Source organism: Quercus suber, unplaced genomic scaffold, assembly GCF_002906115.3.
Source record: "Quercus suber isolate HL8 unplaced genomic scaffold, Cork oak 2.0 scaffold_167, whole genome shotgun sequence".
NCBI classification, from domain to species: Eukaryota; Viridiplantae; Streptophyta; class Magnoliopsida; order Fagales; family Fagaceae; genus Quercus; species Quercus suber.
The window spans coordinates 312,307-317,516 of NW_027071804.1; the positions used below are offsets into that span (position 1 = coordinate 312,307).

General features: G+C 34.5%; 1 long non-coding RNA gene and 1 pseudogene across 1 annotated transcript in view; one reads left to right on the forward strand and one right to left on the reverse strand.

Annotated features, from left to right (window-relative positions):
• Positions 1–692: 692 nt before the first annotated feature.
• LOC112036348 (berberine bridge enzyme-like 14) lies at positions 693–2,272 on the reverse strand (annotated as a pseudogene).
• A 2,330-nt stretch (positions 2,273–4,602) lies between these two features.
• Positions 4,603–5,210, forward strand: part of LOC136066182 (uncharacterized) — an 817-nt gene continuing 209 nt past the window's right edge. The window contains exons 1-2 of the long non-coding RNA XR_010627635.1: positions 4,603–4,875; positions 4,990–5,210. The exon at positions 4,990–5,210 is cut by the window's right edge and continues 209 nt beyond it. This is a non-coding gene — a long non-coding RNA (uncharacterized LOC136066182). The remainder of the gene's footprint in view (positions 4,876–4,989) is intronic.

Sequence of the window (5,210 nt, forward strand, 5' to 3'; positions counted from 1 at the left end):
AAAAGAGAGGATTGGACAAGACATTGAAAGGAGCCAATTTTGACTGTAGTACCCAATGTGGATGAGTGAGAGATGTTAGAAATTGGGCTAGTTTGATCCAACCCATAAACCATGGCCTACGGATCATCCACATGGGTTATCTGATAAGTAAGTTTAAATTTAAACTAACTAATATTGGTATGAGTTATCAATATCAGTAGCGGGGTAATTTAAACTAAATAGATATTGATATGGATTATAAATATCAGTGGTGGAGTAATTTGAAATTTAAAATATGAGATCTTTTAGGGATCACATATATCTGATAGTAAGTGAATCTCTACTAGTATTTAAATACTCCTACATTAGTCAGATGGATGTTAGATACAGTGAGTGAATATAGGTATAGTTTTGAGTACTCTCTCAAAATAAGCCATCTCTCTGGAACATCATCTACTGTTTTCTAGAATTTGGAGTGTGGAAATTAGGAGAGACTCTAGTAGCCTTTCCTACGACTTGGAGGTGTTCCACAAAGGAGATCGTGAGGAGTTCGTAAAGCATGCAAAGAACAAGATCCGGCAATTTGATGATCTGTTCTACCAGAGGTATGTGTCTATATGACCTCTAGTAATGTATTTAATTAATCAACACTAACAATACATTTATTAAGAATTTCTAATGCATAAAATCAGTGATTTTTCCGTCTACAGCTTTCAAGATGGAAGAGTTGGGATACTTTGCTCATTTCTGAAAAAATTGTCGGGATCAATATTTGTCTTCACACGAACCAGCCTGTGAAAGTTACCCTTGAAATACTTGTTTCCATAAACTTTAGCGTCCTCGTAGTTACCATTGGAACTTGTACCAATATCAAGATCGCGATAGTTAAGAAAAGCCTCCCTTGGGTTCTTGGAGACATAAGGAGTCATTGCTTCAAAAAGTTTCCTTGTTTTATTCAAGTAGAGGTTGGTAAATTCAATCCCTTCAACCATCCAACTCGTTGAATACTGAATCTTGAAAATGTTACCTGCTCGATGTGGGAATGCAGTTTCAGTCTAAGAAATCTCATTCATTACTCCACCATAAGGATTCCATAACATTGCCACATCCTCAAGTTCTATCATGGTCTTCCATATAGCTTCTAATCCGGTATTCGAAATTGGTTCTTTCACATAGTCAGATTTACGCTTCAAAAATATTCCTGGCATAGTTGCCCTTTCAAGTAGAACCTCAATCGGGGTTCCAAGTGGCTTTCCTGCCCAAAACACAACCGATTCAATCCAACTCATTTCAATGGCATCACTTTGTTGGAAACCTAATTTAGGTAACCTGTTGTTCATCAATGCCACAAGTTCTTTGGCTCCACCAAGAAACATACCAATGAATTGTGCCTGTATAGTCTTCTCACCCGCATGACTTCCATTCACGGTTGTGGCGAGCATTCTCAGGAACACTTCCTTTGGTAGCTTATCCACAACTTGCGTCCATTGTGCCACAATGTCAGTTGCACCTTGTTCCAATGTCCTATTCACTTTTAAAACAGTCACGGTGGCTGGGACTCGAACCAACTTGACTTTCCATGAAAGAATGACACCAAAATTAGAAGCCCCTCCTCCTCTAAGAGCCCAGAAGAGATTTTCTCCCATTGTCTTTCTATTGAGAATTCTACCCTTTGCATCAACAATTTGTGCATCAATAACTTGGTCAGTTGTGACTCCATATTTTCGCAACAATTTTCCATAGCCACCTCCACTAATATGGCCACCAGCACCTAAACCAAGGCAAAGACCAGCCGTAAAAGCGTGGTACTTGCTTTTTTTTGCAATTGCATAATATATTTCACCGAGAATAGCCCCAGCTTGAAACCATGTAGTTCCATTCTCTATGTCAATCTCGATAGATCGAAGATTAGACATGTCAAGTATCACAAAAGGGACTTGTGATACATAAGAAACGCCTTCGTAATCGTGACCTCCGCTTCGTATTCGGAGCTCGATCCCAACCTTTTTAGCACAAACAACAGTTGCTTGCACATTGGATTCGTGTGCAACAGTCATAACAACAGCCGGTTTAGGTGTTGTAGGCGTGTCAAATCTTCGGTTCCTTTTGTATGACTGCAAACCAGTTGCAAATGATGAATTGTTTGGTGTGTAAATCTCAGCCGGAATTGGTTGAGAAAGTGATGCTTTGTCAAGGCACTTTATGAACTTGTCCTGGACTGAATTTGACGTTGCCCATGAAACTGGGAAAAAATTGAAAATTGTGACAGTAATGCAATTGTCGAAGCCTTCATTTTCAAAGAAATGTAGCTTAATTTTCTCTCAAGTTGTTATGATAGTATATGTTCCTTTTTTCTGCTCTATAAGTAGATAGAAACAATGCCCTTCTATTTTTGAAATAATTTGTTTGATAGTGCAACCTGTAATTGGTAATTACCAATAGCGTTTCTTGCGTCTTGTCCACATTTATATATAAAATAAAAATAATAAAAAACTACAATTTATTTGAGAAAAAAAAGTGTGCAACTCTATCAGGGTGTTGAAAGCTTCCAGAACCCAGTCAACCCACGAATATAAATTGTGCATCAACAAATTTACTGGCTTTGGTTAGAACGTAAACTATGCAGTAAAAAAAAGTAATACTGGTGTCACATAAAATGACACAATTTGTGTTATAATTTGCCCATGTGACAAGGTATGAGTAGTAAAAGAGTGATAGTAGGTCCATGTAGAGACACTTTTTTACCACTCACAACTTGCCACGTAAACGAGTTGTGACACAAGTTATGCTATTTTATGTAGCACTAGCATAACTTAGTAACAAATTGCAAAAATTGTAGCATGAACTTTTTTTTTTTTTTTTTCCAGAAGAGAATCACAATGCCCATTCCTTCATCCTTGCACATTAGCCTTCCCTTAATTAACGTATTTGCTTTTCTATCTTGGTGCATTGATACTTTAAGAGCATTGATTTTATTTAAGAGAAATGATATGTTTATAACATTTTTACAACAAATCCTAAATGCCAGGTTGTTATTGGTTGTTATTATTAGGACAAAAAAGTAATCTTAGTTTTAGTTTTAAATTTAAATTAATAATAACTAACCACCGTGATTTGTTGTAAAATTGTTGTAGATATAGCATCTCTCTTTATTTAATTCATTCAACATTCAACCTTATTTTTTATTTTTTAAAGAAGATTCAACATTCAACTTACTGTTTGTTTTCCACATATCTGTAGACTGGGTAATTTTGCAACTCACAACCTAACTAAACATGCAAAATAAATTAGAGATTTATCAGTGTGATTAGAGGATATTCCTTCATACCTTTATGGTGTCCATTTGGCTGACCAAGGCTAGTTTCATTTTGATAAAGTTTCCATTATTTCTTCTCAAAAAACTTATTATTTAATTTCACTTTTAATAGCATTGATTTTTTTATTATAACGACGTTTAAGTTTTATCCGTAAAACTAAAATATAAATATTAAAAGAGAAATGTTATATACACAATATTTTCACAACAAATTTCAAGTAGTAAATTGTTATAGGTAGTAAAAAAAAGTAACTTAAGTTATGGATTTATAAAAGTGTTATGAAAATGTTGTGAAAATATTATGGATATTACACTTTTTTTTTTTATAGGAAATTATGGACGTAACACTTTTCATATTAATAAAACTTCATTTTTTTCATTAATTGTTGGTCTAAATTGAGTTTGTTTTACTCCTGCCTTTTTTATAGAAACAAAATGTTAAGGAAGTTTCCTCAAAAAAAAAAAAAAATGCCAAGGAAGTCCGAAGTTGGTTGGATATAAGGACATTTTTCTTTTAATTAAAACGGAAATATTTATTTTTTGAGATAAACTTAGAAAATTAAAACGGCAATTTATTTTTTGCGTAGACTTTATTGAGTTAAGCCCAAGCCTAATGACGTCAATAGGCGGGCACCACATCGTTTTGTACCTACAAACCCAATGACGTTAAACAAGCCGATGGAGGAAAGCCACTCAAAGCCTCATATTTAAACATTGACTACATGGGCTATTGAATCCAATAAGCCCAGACATTCTGAGCCCAAAATCCACAAACCGAAGTGCTTTGGGCCATCCAACACAGTCCGAAGCTATCAAAGGTACACGAGCATGGCTCAAGTTGTCTTTTTCCTTATTGTATTTTTCTTAGTTTGGGTAAACACTTTTTACTCCCCCAACGCGGGGGGGGGGAGTGGCGTTTGCTTTTTGCGTTTGGTGAGTTTTTTTTTTTTTTTTTTTTTTCAAGAGTTTCAGGTGTTTTGCGGCTACTGTTCAATGAACAGTAGTCACATTATTTGACTTTCGGCTAATAAACAGTGCACCGAATACTGTTTACGAGTCTCATAATTCTCAATTTTTATTAATTTTTTTATTAAACATGGGTCTCACGATACTATTTAAACATTTAAATATTATTTTGCTACAGTATTTTCAGTTTTCAGATGAATCCAAACAAACCAAGGCCACTCATTCTCACGTGAAAGATTGTTGAAAAATCATCTTAGATATTATTTCAAGTCTCCTACGAAAAAAGGAATATAGGAGATATTTGTCAATGTCAAGTGTGAACTGGGGTAAATAAGAAGAAAGTGGTTCACTGGTCAGCAATGGCAACTTCAAGTCTGTAGCAAAAGGTTACTCATTCTCTGTTTTGCTGAGAAGAAAGAAAATGCTACTCATTCTCAACTCTCAAGTGAAATACAGAGTGGAGAAAAACCATCTTTATATTACTTAATTTATTTCTCTCGTTTGCGATCCTCCCTATTTATGGTATTTCTTTATCACCTTCAATTGTAAACCCCTCTTGTAAGCTCTCGAAGTCTACAATTCTTCTCAAGAAAAAATTCGAGTTTAATTCTCAAGTAAGTCTATTCTTTAAAATATTTCACCACTGTATTTTGCATATTTTAAATATTTAAAAGCATTAATTAGCTTTTGTTTCTATATTTGATAATTTGTTCTTTTGTATCTCCTAGGTTCCTACATCTACCTTCAAGTTGAATATCAGATGGTGTAAATCTTGGGTACCAATTAAATTCGATTAGTGGACTCAGGACTGGAGGTGGGAGTTGAAATTTTTATTTTATTAATTTGAATATTGTAAATTGTAGTTCAATTCTACTTATGTCTATATCATATATTCATTCTTTACTAATTATTGAGACCACACTTCATGAGGTTGAGGTTGAGATTGGCT